Consider the following 23,988-nt stretch of genomic DNA (forward strand, 5'->3'; position numbering starts at 1 on the left):
TACAAAAGAAGATTATATCACATGCTAATTTGCATGCTAGCAAAATCATAAGAATAAGTACAAAAACATTTCAAGATCTCATTATACTGGCAGCAGTGAGATTAAAGCATATGCTAATTTTGCATGTTAGCATAATTATAAGAATGAGATAAAAAGGTTTAAAAGAACTCATACTAGTGGCAGCAGTGGGATTTGAACTCACAAGTCTGTTGGAATATGGGTAAGTCTCTTAACAATAGGAAAAATCAAAGATTCTTTCAACTGTCTCTTCCTAAACAGAAATTAACACACTCATGAAAATACAAAATCATAAGAATTAGATCAAAGGGTTCTCAAAACCTCATAATAATGGCAGCAGTGGGATTTGAATGGGCATGTCTCTAAACATTAGAAAAAAGCAAGGATTCTTTCAACAGTCTTTATCTGAACTGAAAACTGGAAAATCATGCAAATACAAAAGAAGATTAAATCACATGCTAATTTGCATGTTAGCAAAATCATAAGAATAAGTACAAAAACATTTCAAGATCTCATAATACTGGCAGCAGTGGGTTTAACGCATATGCTAATTTTGCATGTTAGCATAATTATAAGAATAAGATAAAAAGGTTTAAAAGAACTCATACTAGTGGCATTTGAACCCACAAGTCTGTTAAAATTTAGGTAAGTCTCTAAACTAAAGTCGAAAACTGTCTTTTCCAAAACAGAAATGCACACACTCATGGAAATACAAAATCCTCAGAATTAGATCAAAGGGTTCTCAAAACCTCATAATACTGGCAGCAGTGGGATTTGAATGGGCATGTCTCTAAACATTAGAAAAAAGCAAGGATTCTATCAACAGTCTTTATCTGAACTGAAAACTGCAAAATCATGCAAATACAAAAGAAGATTAAATCACATGCTAATTTGCATGTTAGCAAAATCATAAGAATAAGTACAAAAACATTTCAAGATCTCATAATACTGGCAGCAGTGGGTTTAAAGCATATGCTAATTTTGCATGTTAGCATTATTATAAGAATAAGATAAAAAGGTTTAAAAGAACTCATACTAGTGGCATTTGAACCCACAAGTCTGTTAAAATTTAGGTAAGTCTCTAAACAATAGGAACAATCAATGATTCTTTCAACTGTCTTTTCCAAAACAGAAATGCACACACTCATGGAAATACAAAATACTCAGAATTAGATCAAAGGGTTCTCAAAACCTCATAATACTGGCAGCAGTGGGATTTGAACCCACGCCTCCGAAGAGACTGGAGCCTTAATCCAGCGCCTTAGACCGCTCGGCCATGCTACCTAATGCATCATTAAAAGAGCTTCCTTAGAGTAAGTTTAGTGTATCTGACTACATTTTAAACTTGTGCATTGTGGAAAATGGATAGGTCTCTAAACAAAAAGGAAAAAGCAATGATTCTATCTTTTGTCTTTTCCAAAAAAGCAAAGCACGCACTCATACAAAAATATGCTAATCTTTCTATTAGCAAAATCATAAATATAAGCTGAAAAGGTTTTCAAAACCTCAATATGTTGGCAGCAGTGGGATTTGAACCCACAACTCCAAAGAGACTGGAGCCTAAATCCAGTGCCTTAGACCACTCGGCCATGCTACCTTAAACAGCATGGTTAATTAAGCTTCCTTAGAGAAAGTGAAGTACATTTGACAACATTTAAAATTAGTACATTTTGGAAAATGGGCATGTCTCTAAACATAAGGCAAAAACAAAGATTCTATCAACGGTCTTTATCTTAACTGAAAACTGCTAAATCATACAAATACAAAAGAAGATTATATCACATGCTAATTTGCATGCTAGCAAAATCATAAGAATAAGTACAAAAACATTTCAAGATCTCATAATACTGGCAGCAGTGAGATTAAAGCATATGCTAATTTTGCATGTTAGCATAATTATAAGAATGAGATAAAAAGGTTTAAAAGAACTCATACTAGTGGCAGCAGTGGGATTTGAACTCACAAGTCTGTTGGAATATGGGTAAGTCTCTTAACAATAGGAAAAATCAATGATTCTTTCAACTGTCTTTTCCTAACCAGAAATTAACACACTCATGAAAATACAAAATCATAAGAATTAGATCAAAGGGTTCTCAAAACCTCATAATAATGGCAGCAGTGGGATTTGAATGGGCATGTCTCTAAACATTAGAAAAAAGCAAGGATTCTTTCAACAGTCTTTATCTGAACTGAAAACTGGAAAATCATGCAAATACAAAAGAAGATTAAATCACATGCTAATTTGCATGTTAGCAAAATCATAAGAATAAGTACAAAAACATTTCAAGATCTCATAATACTGGCAGCAGTGGGTTTGAAGCATATGCTAATTTTGCATGTTAGCATAATTATAAGAATAAGATAAAAAGGTTTAAAAGAACTCATACTAGTGGCATTTGAACCCACAAGTCTGTAAAAAATTTAGGTAAGTCTCTAAACTAAAGTCTAAAACTGTCTTTTCCAAAACAGAAATGCACACACTCATGGAAATACAAAATACTTAGAATTAGATCAAAGGGTTCTCAAAACCTCATAATACTGGCAGCAGTGGGATTTGAACCCACGCCTCCGAAGAGACTGGAGCCTTAATCCAGCGCCTTAGACCGCTTGGCCATGCTACCTAAGGCATCATTAAAAGAGCTTCCTTAGAGTAAGTTTAGTGTATCTGACTACATTTTAAACTTGTGCATTGTGGAAAATGGATAGGTCTCTAAACAAAAAGGAAAAAGCAATGATTCTATCTTTTGTCTTTTCCAAAAAAGCAAAGCACGCACTCATACAAAAATATGCTAATTTTTCTATTAGCAAAATCATAAATATAAGCTGAAAAGGTTTTCAAAACCTCAATATGTTGGCAGCAGTGGGATTTGAACCCACGCCTCCAAAGAGAGTGGAGCCTAAATCCAGCACCTTAGACCACTCGGCCATGCTACCTTAAAAAGCATGGTTAATTAAGCTCCCTTAGAGAAAGTGAAGTACATTTGACAACATTTAAAATTAGTACATTTTGGAAAATGGGCATGTCTCTAAACATTAGGCAAAAACAAAGATTCTATCAACGGTCTTTATCTTAACTGAAAACTGCTAAATCATACAAATACAAAAGAAGATTATATCACATGCTAATTTGCATGCTAGCAAAATCATAAGAATAAGTACAAAAACATTTCAAGATCTCATAATACTGGCAGCAGTGAGATTAAAGCATATGCTAATTTTGCATGTTAGCATAATTATAAGAATGAGATAAAAAGGTTTAAAAGAACTCATACTAGTGGCAGCAGTGGGATTTGAACTCACAAGTCTGTTGGAATATGGGTAAGTCTCTTAACAATAGGAAAAATCAATGATTCTTTCAACTGTCTTTTCCTAAACAGAAATTAACACACTCATGAAAATACAAAATCATAAGAATTAGATCAAAGGGTTCTCAAAACCTCATAATAATGGCAGCAGTGGGATTTGAATGGGCATGTCTCTAAACATTAGAAAAAAGCAAGGATTCTTTCAACAGTCTTTATCTGAACTGAAAACTGGAAAATCATGCAAATACAAAAGAAGATTAAATCACATGCTAATTTGCATGTTAGCAAAATCATAAGAATAAGTACAAAAACAATTCAAGATCTCATAATACTGGCAGCAGTGGGTTTAAAGCATATGCTAATTTTGCATGTTAGCATAATTATAAGAATAAGATAAAAAGGTTTAAAAGAACTCATACTAGTGGCATTTGAACCCACAAGTCTGTTAAAATTTAGGTAAGTCTCTAAACAATAGGAACAATCAATGATTCTTTCAACTGTCTTTTCCAAAACAGAAATGCACACACTCATGGAAATACAAAATACTCAGAATTAGATCAAAGGGTTCTCAAAACCTCATAATACTGACAGCAGTGGGATTTGAACCCACGCCTCCGAAGAGACTGGAGCCTTAATCCAGCGCCTTAGACCGCTCGGCCATGCTACCTAATGCATCATTAAAAGAGCTTCCTTAGAGTAAGTTTAGTGTATCTGACTACATTTTAAACTTGTGCATTGTGGAAAATGGATAGGTCTCTAAACAAAAAGGAAAAAGCAATGATTCTATCTTTTGTCTTTTCCAAAAAAGCAAAGCACGCACTCATACAAAAATATGCTAATCTTTCTATTAGCAAAATCATAAATATAAGCTGAAAAGGTTTTCAAAACCTCAACATGTTGGCAGCAGTGGGATTTGAACCCACGCCTCCAAAGAGACTGGAGCCTAAATCCAGCACCTTAGACCACTCAGCCATGCTACCTTAAACAGCATGGTTAATTAAGCTTCCTTAGAGAAAGTGAAGTACATTTGACAACATTTAAAATTAGTACATTTTGGAAAATGGGCATGTCTCTAAACATTAGGCAAAAACAAAGATTCTATCAACGGTCTTTATCTTAACTGAAAACTGCTAAATCATACAAATACAAAAGAAGATTATATCACATGCTAATTTGCATGCTAGCAAAATCATAAGAATAAGTACAAAAACATTTCAAGATCTCATAATACTGGCAGCAGTGAGATTAAAGCATATGCTAATTTTGCATGTTAGCATAATTATAAGAATGAGATAAAAAGGTTTAAAAGAACTCATACTAGTGGCAGCAGTGGGATTTGAACTCACAAGTCTGTTGGAATATGGGTAAGTCTCTTAACAATAGGAAAAATCAATGATTCTTTCAACTGTCTTTTCCTAAACAGAAATTAACACACTCATGAAAATACAAAATCATAAGAATTAGATCAAAGGGTTCTCAAAACCTCATAATAATGGCAGCAGTGGGATTTGAATGGGCATGTCTCTAAACATTAGAAAAAAGCAAGGATTCTTTCAACAGTCTTTATCTGAACTGAAAACTGGAAAATCATGCAAATACAAAAGAAGATTAAATCACATGCTAATTTGCATGTTAGCAAAATCATAAGAATAAGTACAAAAACATTTCAAGATCTCATAATACTGGCAGCAGTGGGTTTAAAGCATATGCTAATTTTGCATGTTAGCATAATTATAAGAATAAGATAAAAAGGTTTAAAAGAACTCATACTAGTGGCATTTGAACCCACAAGTCTGTAAAAAATTTAGGTAAGTCTCTAAACTAAAGTCTAAAACTGTCTTTTCCAAAACAGAAATGCACACACTCATGGAAATACAAAATACTTAGAATTAGATCAAAGGGTTCTCAAAACCTCATAATACAGCAGTGGGATTTGAACCCACGCCTCCGAAGAGACTGGAGCCGTAATCCAGCGCCTTAGACCGCTTGGCCATGATACCTAAGGCATCATTAAAAGAGCTTCCTTAGAGTAAGTTTAGTGTATCTGACTACATTTTAAACTTGTGCATTGTGGAAAATGGATAGGTCTCTAAACAAAAAGGAAAAAGCAATGATTCTATCTTTTGTCTTTTCCAAAAGAGCAAAGCACGCACTCATACAAAAATATGCTAATTTTTCTATTAGCAAAATCATAAATATAAGCTGAAAAGGTTTTCAAAACCTCAAAATGTTGGCAGCAGTGGGATTTGAACCCACGCCTCCAAAGAGACTGGAGCCTAAATCCAGCACCTTAGACCACTCGGCCATGCTACCTTAAAAAGCATGGTTAATTAAGCTCCCTTAGAGAAAGTGAAGTACATTTGACAACATTTAAAATTAGTACATTTTGGAAAATGGGCATGTCTCTAAACATTAGGCAAAAACAAAGATTCTATTAACGGTCTTTATCTTAACTGAAAACTGCTAAATCATACAAATACAAAAGAAGATTATATCACATGCTAATTTGCATGCTAGCAAAATCATAAGAATAAGTACAAAAACATTTCAAGATCTCATAATACTGGCAGCAGTGAGATTAAAGCATATGCTAATTTTGCATGTTAGCATAATTATAAGAATGAGATAAAAAGGTTTAAAAGAACTCATACTAGTGGCAGCAGTGGGATTTGAACTCACAAGTCTGTTGGAATATGGGTAAGTCTCTTAACAATAGGAAAAATCAATGATTCTTTCAACTGTCTTTTCCTAAACAGAAATTAACACACTCATGAAAATACAAAATCATAAGAATTAGATCAAAGGGTTCTCAAAACCTCATAATAATGGCAGCAGTGGGATTTGAATGGGCATGTCTCTAAACATTAGAAAAAAGCAAGGATTCTTTCAACAGTCTTTATCTGAACTGAAAACTGGAAAATCATGCAAATACAAAAGAAGATTAAATCACATGCTAATTTGCATGTTAGCAAAATCATAAGAATAAGTACAAAAACATTTCAAGATCTCATAATACTGGCAGCAGTGGGTTTAAAGCATATGCTAATTTTGCATGTTAGCATAATTATAAGAATAAGATAAAAAGGTTTAAAAGAACTCATACTAGTGGCATTTGAACCCACAAGTCTGTAAAAAATTTAGGTAAGTCTCTAAACTAAAGTCTAAAACTGTCTTTTCCAAAACAGAAATGCACACACTCATGGAAATACAAAATCCTCAGAATTAGATCAAAGGGTTCTCAAAACCTCATAATACTGGCAGCAGTGGGATTTGAACCCACGCCTCCGAAGAGACTGGAGCCTTAATCCAGCACCTTAGACCGCTCGGCCATGCTACCTAATGCATCATTAAAAGAGCTTCCTTAGAGTAAGTTTAGTGTATCTGACTACATTTTAAACTTGTGCATTGTGGAAAATGGATAGTCTCTAAACAAAAAGGAAAAAGCAATGATTCTATCTTTTGTCTTTTCCAAAAAAGCAAAGCACGCACTCATACAAAAATATGCTAATTTTTCTGTTAGCAAAATCATAAATATAAGCTGAAAAGGTTTTCAAAACCTCAATATGTTGGCAGCAGTGGGATTTGAACCCACGCCTCCAAAGAGACTGGAGCCTAAATCCAGCACCTTAGACCACTCAGCCATGCTACCTTAAACAGCATGGATAATTAAGCTTCCTTAGAGAAAGTGAAGTACATTTGACAACATTTAAAATTAGTACATTTTGGAAAATGGGCATGTCTCTAAACATTAGGCAAAAACAAAGATTCTATCAACGGTCTTTATCTTAACTGAAAACTGCTAAATCATACAAATACAAAAGAAGATTATATCACATGCTAATTTGCATGCTAGCAAAATCATAAGAATAAGTACAAAAACATTTCAAGATCTCATAATACTGGCAGCAGTGGGTTTAAAGCATATGCTAATTTTGCATGTTAGCATAATTATAAGAATAAGATAAAAAGGTTTAAAAGAACTCATACTAGTGGCATTTGAACCCACAAGTCTGTTAAAATTTAGGTAAGTCTCTAAACAATAGGAACAATCAATGATTCTTTCAACTGTCTTTTCCAAAACAGAAATGCACACACTCATGGAAATACAAAATACTTAGAATTAGATCAAAGGGTTCTCAAAACCTCATAATACTGGCAGCAGTGGGAGTTGAACCCACGCCTCCGAAGAGACTGGAGCCTTAATCCAGCGCCTTAGACCGCTTGGCCATGCTACCTAAGGAATCATTAAAAGAGCTTCCTTAGAGTAAGTTTAGTGTATCTGACTACATTTTAAACTTGTGCATTGTGGAAAATGGATAGGTCTCTAAACAAAAAGGAAAAAGCAATGATTCTATCTTTTGTCTTTTCCAAAAAAGCAAAGCACGCACTCATACAAAAATATGCTAATTTTTCTATTAGCAAAATCATAAATATAAGCTGAAAAGGTTTTCAAAACCTCAATATGTTGGCAGCAGTGGGATTTGAACCCACGCCTCCAAAGAGACTGGAGCCTAAATCCAGCACCTTAGACCACTCGGCCATGCTACCTTAAAAAGCATGGTTAATTAAGCTCCCTTAGAGAAAGTGAAGTACATTTGACAACATTTAAAATTAGTACATTTTGGAAAATGGGCATGTCTCTAAACATTAGGCAAAAACAAAGATTCTATCAACGGTCTTTATCTTAACTGAAAACTGCTAAATCATACAAATACAAAAGAAGATTATATCACATGCTAATTTGCATGCTAGCAAAATCATAAGAATAAGTACAAAAACATTTCAAGATCTCATAATACTGGCAGCAGTGAGATTACAGCATATGCTAATTTTGCATGTTAGCATAATTATAAGAATGAGATAAAAAGGTTTAAAAGAACTCATACTAGTGGCAGCAGTGGGATTTGAACTCACAAGTCTGTTGGAATATGGGTAAGTCTCTTAACAATAGGAAAAATCAATGATTCTTTCAACTGTCTTTTCCTAAACAGAAATTAACACACTCATGAAAATACAAAATCATAAGAATTAGATCAAAGGGTTCTCAAAACCTCATAGTAATGGCAGCAGTGGGATTTGAATGGGCATGTCTCTAAACATTAGAAAAAAGCAAGGATTCTTTCAACAGTCTTTATCTGAACTGAAAACTGGAAAATCATGCAAATACAAAAGAAGATTAAATCACATGCTAATTTGCATGTTAGCAAAATCATAAGAATAAGTACAAAAACATTTCAAGATCTCATAATACTGGCAGCAGTGGGTTTAAAGCATATGCTAATTTTGCATGTTAGCATAATTATAAGAATAAGATAAAAAGGTTTAAAAGAACTCATACTAGTGGCATTTGAACCCACAAGTCTGTTAAAATTTAGGTAAGTCTCTAAACTAAAGTCTAAAACTGTCTTTTCCAAAACAGAAATGCACACACTCATGGAAATACAAAATCCTCAGAATTAGATCAAAGGGTTCTCAAAACCTCATAATACTGGCAGCAGTGGGATTTGAACCCACGCCTCCCAAGAGACTGGAGCCTTAATCCAGCGCCTTAGACCGCTCGGCCATGCTACCTAATGCATCATTAAAAGAGCTTCCTTAGAGTAAGTTTAGTGTATCTGACTACATTTTAAACTTGTGCATTGTGGAAAATGGATAGTCTCTAAACAAAAAGGAAAAAGCAATGATTCTATCTTTTGTCTTTTCCAAAAAAGCAAAGCACGCACTCATACAAAAATATGCTAATTTTTCTGTTAGCAAAATCATAAATATAAGCTGAAAAGGTTTTCAAAACCTCAATATGTTGGCAGCAGTGGGATTTGAACCCACGCCTCCAAAGAGACTGGAGCCTAAATCCAGCGCCTTAGACCACTCAGCCATGCTACCTTAAACAGCATGGATAATTAAGCTTCCTTAGAGAAAGTGAAGTACATTTGACAACATTTAAAATTAGTACATTTTGGAAAATGGGCATGTCTCTAAACATTAGGCAAAAACAAAGATTCTATCAACGGTCTTTATCTTAACTGAAAACTGCTAAATCATACAAATACAAAAGAAGATTATATCACATGCTAATTTGCATGCTAGCAAAATCATAAGAATAAGTACAAAAACATTTCAAGATCTCATAATACTGGCAGCAGTGAGATTAAAGCATATGCTAATTTTGCATGTTAGCATAATTATAAGAATAAGATAAAAAGGTTTAAAAGAACTCATACTAGTGGCATTTGAACCCACAAGTCTGTTAAAATTTAGGTAAGTCTCTAAACAATACGAACAATCAATGATTCTTTCAACTGTCTTTTCCAAAACAGAAATGCACACACTCATGGAAATACAAAATCCTCAGAATTAGATCAAAGGGTTCTCAAAACCTCATAATACTGGCAGCAGTGGGATTTGAACCCACGCCTCCAAAGAGACTGGAGCCTTAATCCAGCGCCTTAGACCGCTTGGCCATGCTACCTAATGCGTCATTAAAAGAGCTTCCTTAGAGTAAGTTTAGTGTATCTGACTACATTTTAAACTTGTGCATTGTGGAAAATGGATAGGTCTCTAAACAAAAAGGAAAAAGCAATGATTCTATCTTTTGTCTTTTCCAAAAAAGCAAAGCACGCACTCATACAAAAATATGCTAATTTTTCTATTAGCAAAATCATAAATATAAGCTGAAAAGGTTTTCAAAACCTCAATATGTTGGCAGCAGTGGGATTTGAACCCACGCCTCCAAAGAGACTGGAGCCTAAATCCAGCACCTTAGACCACTCGGCCATGCTACCTTAAACAGCATGGTTAATTAAGCTCCCTTAGAGAAAGTGAAGTACATTTGACAACATTTAAAATTAGTACATTTTGGAAAATGGGCATGTCTCTAAACATTAGGCAAAAACAAAGATTCTATCAACGGTCTTTATCTTAACTGAAAACTGCTAAATCATACAAATACAAAAGAAGATTATATCACATGCTAATTTGCATGCTAGCAAAATCATAAGAATAAGTACAAAAACATTTCAAGATCTCATAATACTGGCAGCAGTGAGATTAAAGCATATGCTAATTTTGCATGTTAGCATAATTATAAGAATGAGATAAAAAGGTTTAAAAGAACTCATACTAGTGGCAGCAGTGGGATTTGAACTCACAAGTCTGTTGGAATATGGGTAAGTCTCTTAACAATAGGAAAAATCAATGATTCTTTCAACTGTCTTTTCCTAAACAGAAATTAACACACTCATGAAAATACAAAATCATAAGAATTAGATCAAAGGGCTCTCAAAACCTCATAATAATGGCAGCAGTGGGATTTGAATGGGCATGTCTCTAAACATTAGAAAAAAGCAAGGATTCTTTCAACAGTCTTTATCTGAACTGAAAACTGGAAAATCATGCAAATACAAAAGAAGATTAAATCACATGCTAATTTGCATGTTAGCAAAATCATAAGAATAAGTACAAAAACATTTCAAGATCTCATAATACTGGCAGCAGTGGGTTTAAAGCATATGCTAATTTTGCATGTTAGCATAATTATAAGAATAAGATAAAAAGGTTTAAAAGAACTCATACTAGTGGCATTTGAACCCACAAGTCTGTAAAAAATTTAGGTAAGTCTCTAAACTAAAGTCTAAAACTGTCTTTTCCAAAACAGAAATGCACACACTCATGGAAATACAAAATCCTCAGAATTAGATCAAAGGGTTCTCAAAACCTCATAATACTGGCAGCAGTGGGATTTGAACCCACGCCTCCATAGAGACTGGAGCCTTAATCCAGCACCTTAGACCGCTTTGCCATGCTACCTAATGCATCATTAAAAGAGCTTCCTTAGAGTAAGTTTAGTGTATCTGACTACATTTTAAACTTGTGCATTGTGGAAAATGGATAGGTCTCTAAACAAAAAGGAAAAAGCAATGATTCTATCTTTTGTCTTTTCCAAAAAAGCAAAGCACGCACTCATACAAAAATATGCTAATTTTTCTATTAGCAAAATCATAAATATAAGCTGAAAAGGTTTTCAAAACCTCAATATGTTGGCAGCAGTGGGATTTGAACCCACGCCTCCAAAGAGACTGGAGCCTAAATCCAGCACCTTAGACCACTCGGCCATGCTACCTTAAACAGCATGGTTAATTAAGCTCCCTTAGAGAAAGTGAAGTACATTTGACAACATTTAAAATTAGTACATTTTGGAAAATGGGCATGTCTCTAAACATTAGGCAAAAACAAAGATTCTATCAACGGTCTTTATCTTAACTGAAAACTGCTAAATCATACAAATACAAAAGAAGATTATATCACATGCTAATTTGCATGCTAGCAAAATCATAAGAATAAGTACAAAAACATTTCAAGATCTCATAATACTGGCAGCAGTGAGATTAAAGCATATGCTAATTTTGCATGTTAGCATAATTATAAGAATGAGATAAAAAGGTTTAAAAGAACTCATACTAGTGGCAGCAGTGGGATTTGAACTCACAAGTCTGTTGGAATATGGGTAAGTCTCTTAACAATAGGAAAAATCAATGATTCTTTCAACTGTCTTTTCCTAAACAGAAATTAACACACTCATGAAAATACAAAATCATAAGAATTAGATCAAAGGGCTCTCAAAACCTCATAATAATGGCAGCAGTGGGATTTGAATGGGCATGTCTCTAAACATTAGAAAAAAGCAAGGATTCTTTCAACAGTCTTTATCTGAACTGAAAACTGGAAAATCATGCAAATACAAAAGAAGATTAAATCACATGCTAATTTGCATGTTAGCAAAATCATAAGAATAAGTACAAAAACATTTCAAGATCTCATAATACTGGCAGCAGTGGGTTTAAAGCATATGCTAATTTTGCATGTTAGCATAATTATAAGAATAAGATAAAAAGGTTTAAAAGAACTCATACTAGTGGCATTTGAACCCACAAGTCTGTAAAAAATTTAGGTAAGTCTCTAAACTAAAGTCTAAAACTGTCTTTTCCAAAACAGAAATGCACACACTCATGGAAATACAAAATCCTCAGAATTAGATCAAAGGGTTCTCAAAACCTCATAATACTGGCAGCAGTGGGATTTGAACCCACGCCTCCAAAGAGACTGGAGCCTTAATCCAGCACCTTAGACCGCTTGGCCATGCTACCTAATGCATCATTAAAAGAGCTTCCTTAGAGTAAGTTTAGTGTATCTGACTACATTTTAAACTTGTGCATTGTGGAAAATGGATAGGTCTCTAAACAAAAAGGAAAAAGCAATGATTCTATCTTTTGTCTTTTCCAAAAAAGCAAAGCACGCACTCATACAAAAATATGCTAATTTTTCTATTAGCAAAATCATAAATATAAGCTGAAAAGGTTTTCAAAACCTCAATATGTTGGCAGCAGTGGAATTTGAACCCACGCCTCCAAAGAGACTGGAGCCTAAATCCAGCACCTTAGACCACTCGGCCATGCTACCTTAAACAGCATGGTTAATTAAGCTCCCTTAGAGAAAGTGAAGTACATTTGACAACATTTAAAATTAGTACATTTTGGAAAATGGGCATGTCTCTAAACATTAGGCAAAAACAAAGATTCTATCAACGGTCTTTATCTTAACTGAAAACTGCTAAATCATACAAATACAAAAGAAGATTATATCACATGCTAATTTGCATGCTAGCAAAATCATAAGAATAAGTACAAAAACATTTCAATATCTCATAATACTGGCAGCAGTGAGATTAAAGCATATGCTAATTTTGCATGTTAGCACAATTATAAGAATGAGATAAAAAGGTTTAAAAGAACTCATACTAGTGGCAGCAGTGGGATTTGAACTCACAAGTCTGTTGGAATATGGGTAAGTCTCTTAACAATAGGAAAAATCAATGATTCTTTCAACTGTCTTTTCCTAAACAGAAATTAACACACTCATGAAAATACAAAATCATAAGAATTAGATCAAAGGGCTCTCAAAACCTCATAATAATGGCAGCAGTGGGATTTGAATGGGCATGTCTCTAAACATTAGAAAAAAGCAAGGATTCTTTCAACAGTCTTTATCTGAACTGAAAACTGGAAAATCATGCAAATACAAAAGAAGATTAAATCACATGCTAATTTGCATGTTAGCAAAATCATAAGAATAAGTACAAAAACATTTCAAGATCTCATAATACTGGCAGCAGTGGGTTTAAAGCATATGCTAATTTTGCATGTTAGCATAATTATAAGAATAAGATAAAAAGGTTTAAAAGAACTCATACTAGTGGCATTTGAACCCACAAGTCTGTAAAAAATTTAGGTAAGTCTCTAAACTAAAGTCTAAAACTGTCTTTTCCAAAACAGAAATGCACACACTCATGGAAATACAAAATCCTCAGAATTAGATCAAAGGGTTCTCAAAACCTCATAATACTGGCAGCAGTGGGATTTGAACCCACGCCTCCAAAGAGACTGGAGCCTTAATCCAGCGCCTTAGACCGCTTTGCCATGCTACCTAATGCATCATTAAAAGAGCTTCCTTAGAGTAAGTTTAGTGTATCTGACTACATTTTAAACTTGTGCATTGTGGAAAATGGATAGGTCTCTAAACAAAAAGGAAAAAGCAATGATTCTATCTTTTGTCTTTTCCAAAAAAGCAAAGCACGCACTCATACAAAAATATGCTAATTTTTCTATTAGCAAAATCATAAATATAAGCTGAAAAGGTTTTCAAAACCTCAATATGTTGGCAGCAGTGGGATTTGAACCCACGCCTCCAAAGAGACTGGAGCCTAAATCCAGCACCTTAGACCACTCGGCCATGCTACCTTAAACAGCATGGTTAATTAAGCTCCCTTAGAGAAAGTGAAGTACATTTGACAACATTTAAAATTAGTACATTTTGGAAAATGGGCATGTCTCTAAACATTAGGCAAAAACAAAGATTCTATCAACGGTCTTTATCTTAACTGAAAACTGCTAAATCATACAAATACAAAAGAAGATTATATCACATGCTAATTTGCATGCTAGCAAAATCATAAGAATAAGTACAAAAACATTTCAAGATCTCATAATACTGGCAGCAGTGAGATTAAAGCATATGCTAATTTTGCATGTTAGCATAATTATAAGAATGAGATAAAAAGGTTTAAAAGAACTCATACTAGTGGCAGCAGTGGGATTTGAACTCACAAGTCTGTTGGAATATGGGTAAGTCTCTTAACAATAGGAAAAATCAATGATTCTTTCAACTGTCTTTTCCTAAACAGAAATTAACACACTGATGAAAATAAAAAATCATAAGAATTAGATCAAAGGGTTCTCAAAACCTCATAATAATGGCAGCAGTGGGATTTGAATGGGCATGTCTCTAAACATTAGAAAAAAGCAAGGATTCTTTCAACAGTCTTTATCTGAACTGAAAACTGGAAAATCATGCAAATACAAAAGAAGATTAAATCACATGCTAATTTGCATGTTAGCAAAATCATAAGAATAAGTACAAAAACATTTCAAGATCTCATAATACTGGCAGCAGTGGGTTTAAAGCATATGCTAATTTTGCATGTTAGCATAATTATAAGAATAAGATAAAAAGGTTTAAAAGAACTCATACTAGTGGCATTTGAACCCACAAGTCTGTAAAAAATTTAGGTAAGTCTCTAAACTAAAGTCTAAAACTGTCTTTTCCAAAACAGAAATGCACACACTCATGGAAATACAAAATCCTCAGAATTAGATCAAAGGGTTCTCAAAACCTCATAATACTGGCAGCAGTGGGATTTGAACCCACGCCTCCAAAGAGACTGGAGCTTTAATCCAGCGCCTTAGACCGCTTGGCCATGCTACCTAATGCATCATTAAAAGAGCTTCCTTAGAGTAAGTTTAGTGTATCTGACTACATTTTAAACTTGTGCATTGTGGAAAATGGATAGGTCTCTAAACAAAAAGGAAAAAGCAATGATTCTATCTTTTGTCTTTTCCAAAAAAGCAAAGCACGCACTCATACAAAAATATGCTAATTTTTCTATTAGCAAAATCATAAATATAAGCTGAAAAGGTTTTCAAAACCTCAATATGTTGGCAGCAGTGGGATTTGAACCCACGCCTCCAAAGAGACTGGAGCCTAAATCCAGCACCTTAGACCACTCGGCCATGCTACCTTAAACAGCATGGTTAATTAAGCTCCCTTAGAGAAAGTGAAGTACATTTGACAACATTTAAAATTAGTACATTTTGGAAAATGGGCATGTCTCTAAACATTAGGCAAAAACAAAGATTCTATCAACGGTCTTTATCTTAACTGAAAACTGCTAAATCATACAAATACAAAAGAAGATTATATCACATGCTAATTTGCATGCTAGCAAAATCATAAGAATAAGTACAAAAACATTTCAAGATCTCATAATACTGGCAGCAGTGAGATTAAAGCATATGCTAATTTTGCATGTTAGCATAATTATAAGAATGAGATAAAAAGGTTTAAAAGAACTCATACTAGTGGCAGCAGTGGGATTTGAACTCACAAGTCTGTTGGAATATGGGTAAGTCTCTTAACAATAGGAAAAATCAATGATTCTTTCAACTGTCTTTTCCTAAACAGAAATTAACACACTCATGAAAATACAAAATCATAAGAATTAGATCAAAGGGCTCTCAAAACCTCATAATAATGGCAGCAGTGGGATTTGAATGGGCATGTCTCTAAACATTAGAAAAAAGCAAGGATTCTTTCAACAGTCTTTATCTGAACTGAAAACTGGAAAATCATGCAAATACAAAAGAAGATTAAATCACATGCTAATTTGCATGTTAGCAAAATCATAAGAATAAGTACAAAAACATTTCAAGATCTCATAATACTGGCAGCAGTGGGTTTAAAGCATATGCTAATTTTGCATGTTAGCATAATTATAAGAATAAGATAAAAAGGTTTAAAAGAACTCATACTAGTGGCATTTGAACCCACAAGTCTGTAAAAAATTTAGGTAAGTCTCTAAACTAAAGTCTAAAACTGTCTTTTCCAAAACAGAAATGCACACACTCATGGAAATACAAAATCCTCAGAATTAGATCAAAGGGTTCTCAAAACCTCATAATACTGGCAGCAGTGGGATTTGAACCCACGCCTCCAAAGAGACTGGAGCCTTAATCCAGCACCTTAGACCGCTTGGCCATGCTACCTAATGCATCATTAAAAGAGCTTCCTTAGAGTAAGTTTAGTGTATCTGACTACATTTTAAACTTGTGCATTGTGGAAAATGGATAGGTCTCTAAACAAAAAGGAAAAAGCAATGATTCTATCTTTTGTCTTTTCCAAAAAAGCAAAGCACGCACTCATACAAAAATATGCTAATTTTTCTATTAGCAAAATCATAAATATAAGCTGAAAAGGTTTTCAAAACCTCAATATGTTGGCAGCAGTGGAATTTGAACCCACGCCTCCAAAGAGACTGGAGCCTAAATCCAGCACCTTAGACCACTCGGCCATGCTACCTTAAACAGCATGGTTAATTAAGCTCCCTTAGAGAAAGTGAAGTACATTTGACAACATTTAAAATTAGTACATTTTGGAAAATGGGCATGTCTCTAAACATTAGGCAAAAACAAAGATTCTATCAACGGTCTTTATCTTAACTGAAAACTGCTAAATCATACAAATACAAAAGAAGATTATATCACATGCTAATTTGCATGCTAGCAAAATCATAAGAATAAGTACAAAAACATTTCAATATCTCATAATACTGGCAGCAGTGAGATTAAAGCATATGCTAATTTTGCATGTTAGCACAATTATAAGAATGAGATAAAAAGGTTTAAAAGAACTCATACTAGTGGCAGCAGTGGGATTTGAACTCACAAGTCTGTTGGAATATGGGTAAGTCTCTTAACAATAGGAAAAATCAATGATTCTTTCAACTGTCTTTTCCTAAACAGAAATTAACACACTCATGAAAATACAAAATCATAAGAATTAGATCAAAGGGCTCTCAAAACCTCATAATAATGGCAGCAGTGGGATTTGAATGGGCATGTCTCTAAACATTAGAAAAAAGCAAGGATTCTTTCAACAGTCTTTATCTGAACTGAAAACTGGAAAATCATGCAAATACAAAAGAAGATTAAATCACATGCTAATTTGCATGTTAGCAAAATCATAAGAATAAGTACAAAAACATTTCAAGATCTCATAATACTGGCAGCAGTGGGTTTAAAGCATATGCTAATTTTGCATGTTAGCATAATTATAAGAATAAGATAAAAAGGTTTAAAAGAACTCATACTAGTGGCATTTGAACCCACAAGTCTGTAAAAAATTTAGGTAAGTCTCTAAACTAAAGTCTAAAACTGTCTTTTCCAAAACAGAAATGCACACACTCATGGAAATACAAAATCCTCAGAATTAGATCAAAGGGTTCTCAAAACCTCATAATACTGGCAGCAGTGGGATTTGAACCCACGCCTCCAAAGAGACTGGAGCCTTAATCCAGCGCCTTAGACCGCTTTGCCATGCTACCTAATGCATCATTAAAAGAGCTTCCTTAGAGTAAGTTTAGTGTATCTGACTACATTTTAAACTTGTGCATTGTGGAAAATGGATAGGTCTCTAAACAAAAAGGAAAAAGCAATGATTCTATCTTTTGTCTTTTCCAAAAAAGCAAAGCACGCACTCATACAAAAATATGCTAATTTTTCTATTAGCAAAATCATAAATATAAGCTGAAAAGGTTTTCAAAACCTCAATATGTTGGCAGCAGTGGGATTTGAACCCACGCCTCCAAAGAGACTGGAGCCTAAATCCAGCACCTTAGACCACTCGGCCATGCTACCTTAAACAGCATGGTTAATTAAGCTCCCTTAGAGAAAGTGAAGTACATTTGACAACATTTAAAATTAGTACATTTTGGAAAATGGGCATGTCTCTAAACATTAGGCAAAAACAAAGATTCTATCAACGGTCTTTATCTTAACTGAAAACTGCTAAATCATACAAATACAAAAGAAGATTATATCACATGCTAATTTGCATGCTAGCAAAATCATAAGAATAAGTACAAAAACATTTCAAGATCTCATAATACTGGCAGCAGTGAGATTAAAGCATATGCTAATTTTGCATGTTAGCATAATTATAAGAATGAGATAAAAAGGTTTAAAAGAACTCATACTAGTGGCAGCAGTGGGATTTGAACTCACAAGTCTGTTGGAATATGGGTAAGTCTCTTAACAATAGGAAAAATCAATGATTCTTTCAACTGTCTTTTCCTAAACAGAAATTAACACACTGATGAAAATAAAAAATCATAAGAATTAGATCAAAGGGTTCTCAAAACCTCATAATAATGGCAGCAGTGGGATTTGAATGGGCATGTCTCTAAACATTAGAAAAAAGCAAGGATTCTTTCAACAGTCTTTATCTGAACTGAAAACTGGAAAATCATGCAAATACAAAAGAAGATTAAATCACATGCTAATTTGCATGTTAGCAAAATCATAAGAATAAGTACAAAAACATTTCAAGATCTCATAATACTGGCAGCAGTGGGTTTAAAGCATATGCTAATTTTGCATGTTAGCATAATTATAAGAATAAGATAAAAAGGTTTAAAAGAACTCATACTAGTGGCATTTGAACCCACAAGTCTGTAAAAAATTTAGGTAAGTCTCTAAACTAAAGTCTAAAACTGTCTTTTCCAAAACAGAAATGCACACACTCATGGAAATACAAAATCCTCAGAATTAGATCAAAGGGTTCTCAAAACCTCATAATACTGGCAGCAGTGGGATTTGAACCCACGCCTCCAAAGAGACTGGAGCTTTAATCCAGCGCCTTAGACCGCTTGGCCATGCTACCTAATGCATCATTAAAAGAGCTTCCTTAGAGTAAGTTTAGTGTATCTGACTACATTTTAAACTTGTGCATTGTGGAAAATGGATAGGTCTCTAAACAAAAAGGAAAAAGCAATGATTCTATCTTTTGTCTTTTCCAAAAAAGCAAAGCACGCACTCATACAAAAATATGCTAATTTTTCTATTAGCAAAATCATAAATATAAGCTGAAAAGGTTTTCAAAACCTCAATATGTTGGCAGCAGTGGGATTTGAACCCACGCCTCCAAAGAGACTGGAGCCTAAATCCAGCACCTTAGACCACTCGGCCATGCTACCTTAAACAGCATGGTTAATTAAGCTCCCTTAGAGAAAGTGAAGTACATTTGACAACATTTAAAATTAGTACATTTTGGAAAATGGGCATGTCTCTAAACATTAGGCAAAAACAAAGATTCTATCAACGGTCTTTATCTTAACTGAAAACTGCTAAATCATACAAATACAAAAGAAGATTATATCACATGCTAATTTGCATGCTAGCAAAATCATAAGAATAAGTACAAAAACATTTCAAGATCTCATAATACTGGCAGCAGTGAGATTAAAGCATATGCTAATTTTGCATGTTAGCATAATTATAAGAATGAGATAAAAAGGTTTAAAAGAACTCATGCTAGTGGCAGCAGTGGGATTTGAACTCACAAGTCTGTTGGAATATGGGTAAGTCTCTTAACAATAGGAAAAATCAATGATTCTTTCAACTGTCTTTTCCTAAACAGAAATTAACACACTCATGAAAATACAAAATCATAAGAATTAGATCAAAGGGCTCTCAAAACCTCATAATAATGGCAGCAGTGGGATTTGAATGGGCATGTCTCTAAACATTAGAAAAAAGCAAGGATTCTTTCAACAGTCTTTATCTGAACTGAAAACTGGAAAATCATGCAAATACAAAAGAAGATTAAATCACATGCTAATTTGCATGTTAGCAAAATCATAAGAATAAGTACAAAAACATTTCAAGATCTCATAATACTGGCAGCAGTGGGTTTAAAGCATATGCTAATTTTGCATGTTAGCATAATTATAAGAATAAGATAAAAAGGTTTAAAAGAACTCATACTAGTGGCATTTGAACCCACAAGTCTATAAAAAATTTAGGTAAGTCTCTAAACTAAAGTCTAAAACTGTCTTTTCCAAAACAGAAATGCACACACTCATGGAAATACAAAATCCTCAGAATTAGATCAAAGGGTTCTCAAAACCTCATAATACTGGCAGCAGTGGGATTTGAACCCACGCCTCCAAAGAGACTGGAGCCTTAATCCAGCGCCTTAGACCGCTTGGCCATGCTACCTAATGCATCATTAAAAGAGCTTCCTTAGAGTAAGTTTAGTGTATCTGACTACATTTTAAACTTGTGCATTGTGGAAAATGGATAGGTCTCTAAACAAAAAGGAAAAAGCAATGATTCTATCTTTTGTCTTTTCCAAAAAAGCAAAGCACGCACTCATACAAAAATATGCTAATTTTTCTATTAGCAAAATCATAAATATAAGCTGAAAAGGTTTTCAAAACCTCAATATGTTGGCAGCAGTGGGATTTGAACCCACGACTCCAAAGAGACTGGAGCCTAAATCCAGCACCTTAGACCACTCGGCCATGCTACCTTAAACAGCATGGTTAATTAAGCTCCCTTAGAGAAAGTGAAGTACATTTGACAACATTTAAAATTAGTACATTTTGGAAAATGGGCATGTCTCTAAACATTAGGCAAAAACAAAGATTCTATCAACGGTCTTTATCTTAACTGAAAACTGCTAAATCATACAAATACAAAAGAAGATTATATCACATGCTAATTTGCATGCTAGCAAAATCATAAGAATAAGTACAAAAACATTTCAAGATCTCATAATACTGGCAGCAGTGAGATTAAAGCATATGCTAATTTTGCATGTTAGCATAATTATAAGAATGAGATAAAAAGGTTTAAAAGAACTCATACTAGTGGCAGCAGTGGGATTTGAACTCACAAGTCTGTTGGAATATGGGTAAGTCTCTTAACAATAGGAAAAATCAATGATTCTTTCAACTGTCTTTTCCTAAACAGAAATTAACACACTCATGAAAATAAAAAATCATAAGAATTAGATCAAAGGGTTCTCAAAACCTCATAATAATGGCAGCAGTGGGATTTGAATGGGCATGTCTCTAAACATTAGAAAAAAGCAAGGATTCTTTCAACAGTCTTTATCTGAACTGAAAACTGGAAAATCATGCAAATACAAAAGAAGATTAAATCACATGCTAATTTGCATGTTAGCAAAATCATAAGAATAAGTACAAAAACATTTCAAGATCTCATAATACTGGCAGCAGTGGGTTTAAAGCATATGCTAATTTTGCATGTTAGCATAATTAAAAGAATAAGATAAAAAGGTTTAAAAGAACTCATACTAGTGGCATTTGAACCCACAAGTCTGTAAAAAATTTAGGTAAGTCTCTAAACTAAAGTCTAAAACTGTCTTTTCCAAAACAGAAATGCACACACTCATGGAAATACAAAATCCTCAGAATTAGATCAAAGGGTTCTCAAAACCTCATAATACTGGCAGCAGTGGGATTTGAACCCACGCCTCCGAAGAGACTGGAGCCTTAATCCAGCGCCTTAGACCGCTCGGCCATGCTACCTAATGCATCATTAAAAGAGCTTCCTTAGAGTAAGTTTAGTGTATCTGACTACATTTTAAACTTGTGCATTGTGGAAAATGGATAGTCTCTAAACAAAAAGGAAAAAGCAATGATTCTATCTTTTGTCTTTTCCAAAAAAGCAAAGCACGCACTCATACAAAAATATGCAAATTTTTCTGTTAGCAAAATCATAAATATAAGCTGAAAAGGTTTTCAAAACCTCAATATGTTGGCAGCAGTGGGATTTGAACCCACGCCTCCAAAGAGACTGGAGCCTAAATCCAGCGCCTTAGACCACTCAGCCATGCTACCTTAAACAGCATGGATAATTAAGCTTCCTTAGAGAAAGTGAAGTACATTTGACAACATTTAAAATTAGTACATTTTGGAAAATGGGCATGTCTCTAAACATTAGGCAAAAACAAAGATTCTATCAACGGTCTTTATCTTAACTGAAAACTGCTAAATCATACAAATACAAAAGAAGATTATATCACATGCTAATTTGCATGCTAGCAAAATCATAAGAATAAGTACAAAAACATTTCAAGATCTCATAATACTGGCAGCAGTGAGATTAAAGCATATGCTAATTTTGCATGTTAGCATAATTATAAGAATGAGATAAAAAGGTTTAAAAGAACTCATACTAGTGGCAGCAGTGGGATTTGAACTCACAAGTCTGTTGGAATATGGGTAAGTCTCTTAACAATAGGAAAAATCAATGATTCTTTCAACTGTCTTTTCCTAAACAGAAATTAACACACTCATGAAAATACAAAATCATAAGAATTAGATCAAAGGGTTCTCAAAACCTCATAATAATGGCAGCAGTGGGATTTGAATGGGCATGTCTCTAAACATTAGAAAAAAGCAAGGATTCTTTCAATAGTCTTTATCTGAACTGAAAACTGGAAAATCATGTAAATACAAAAGAAGATTAAATCACATGCTAAATTGCATGTTAGCAAAATCATAAGAATAAGTACAAAAACATTTCAAGATCTCATAATACTGGCAGCAGTGGGTTTAAAGCATATGCTAATTTTGCATGTTAGCATAATTATAAGAATAAGATAAAAAGGTTTAAAAGAACTCATACTAGTGGCATTTGAACCCACAAGTCTGTAAAAAGTTTAGGTAAGTCTCTAAACTAAAGTCTAAAACTGTCTTTTCCAAAACAGAAATGCACACACTCATGGAAATACAAAATCCTCAGAATTAGATCAAAGGGTTCTCAAAACCTCATAATACTGGCAGCAGTGGGATTTGAACCCACGCCTCCGAAGAGACTGGAGCCTTAATCCAGTGCCTTAGACCGCTCGGCCATGCTACCTAATGCATCATTAAAAGAGCTTCCTTAGAGTAAGTTTAGTGTATCTGACTACATTTTAAACTTGTGCATTGTGGAAAATGGATAGTCTCTAAACAAAAAGGAAAAAGCAATGATTCTATCTTTTGTCTTTTCCAAAAAAGCAAAGCACGCACTCATACAAAAATATGCTAATTTTTCTGTTAGCAAAATCATAAATATAAGCTGAAAAGGTTTTCAAAACCTCAATATGTTGGCAGCAGTGGGATTTGAACCCACGCCTCTAAAGAGACTGGAGCCTAAATCCAGCGCCTTAGACCACTCAGCCATGCTACCTTAAACAGCATAGATAATTAAGCTTCCTTAGAGAAAGTGAAGTACATTTGACAACTTTTAAAATTAGTACATTTTGGAAAATGGGCATGTCTCTAAACATTAGGCAAAAACAAAGATTCTATCAACGGTCTTTATCTTAACTGAAAACTGCTAAATCATACAAATACAAAAGAAGATTACACACATGCTAATTTGCATGCTAGCAAAATCATAAGAATAAGTACAAAAACATTTCAAGATCTCATAATACTGGCAGCAGTGGGTTTAAAGCATATGCTAATTTTGCATGTTAGCATAATTATAAGAATAAGATAAAAAGGTTTAAAAGAACTCATACTAGTGGCATTTGAACCCACAAGTCTGTTAAAATTTAGGTAAGTCTCTAAACAATAGGAACAATCAATGATTCTTTCAACTGTCTTTTCCAAAACAGAAATGCACACACTCATGGAAATACAAAATCCTCAGAATTAGATCAAAGGGTTCTCAAAACCTCATAATACTGGCAGCAGTGG

At 34.0% G+C, this 23,988-nt stretch overlaps 6 non-coding genes across 6 annotated transcripts; all 6 read right to left on the reverse strand.

Moving 5' to 3' along the window:
* Positions 1–1,220: 1,220 nt before the first annotated feature.
* On the reverse strand, positions 1,221–1,302 carry TRNAL-AAG (transfer RNA leucine (anticodon AAG)). The gene has a single exon. It is a non-coding gene; the product is annotated as a tRNA-Leu (tRNA).
* Positions 1,303–8,812: 7,510 nt separating this feature from the next.
* On the reverse strand, positions 8,813–8,894 carry TRNAL-AAG (transfer RNA leucine (anticodon AAG)). Its single transcript has one exon. It is a non-coding gene; the product is annotated as a tRNA-Leu (tRNA).
* A 6,164-nt stretch (positions 8,895–15,058) lies between these two features.
* On the reverse strand, positions 15,059–15,140 carry TRNAF-AAA (transfer RNA phenylalanine (anticodon AAA)). The gene has a single exon. It is a non-coding gene; the product is annotated as a tRNA-Phe (tRNA).
* Positions 15,141–19,069: 3,929 nt separating this feature from the next.
* Positions 19,070–19,151, reverse strand: TRNAF-AAA (transfer RNA phenylalanine (anticodon AAA)). The gene has a single exon. It is a non-coding gene; the product is annotated as a tRNA-Phe (tRNA).
* A 2,592-nt stretch (positions 19,152–21,743) lies between these two features.
* On the reverse strand, positions 21,744–21,825 carry TRNAL-AAG (transfer RNA leucine (anticodon AAG)). The gene has a single exon. It is a non-coding gene; the product is annotated as a tRNA-Leu (tRNA).
* Positions 21,826–23,391: 1,566 nt separating this feature from the next.
* TRNAL-UAG (transfer RNA leucine (anticodon UAG)) lies at positions 23,392–23,473 on the reverse strand. Its single transcript has one exon. It is a non-coding gene; the product is annotated as a tRNA-Leu (tRNA).
* Positions 23,474–23,988: the final 515 nt, after the last annotated feature.

Source organism: Ranitomeya variabilis, chromosome 5 (assembly GCF_051348905.1).
Source record: "Ranitomeya variabilis isolate aRanVar5 chromosome 5, aRanVar5.hap1, whole genome shotgun sequence".
In the NCBI taxonomy this organism is placed as follows: Eukaryota; Metazoa; Chordata; class Amphibia; order Anura; family Dendrobatidae; genus Ranitomeya; species Ranitomeya variabilis.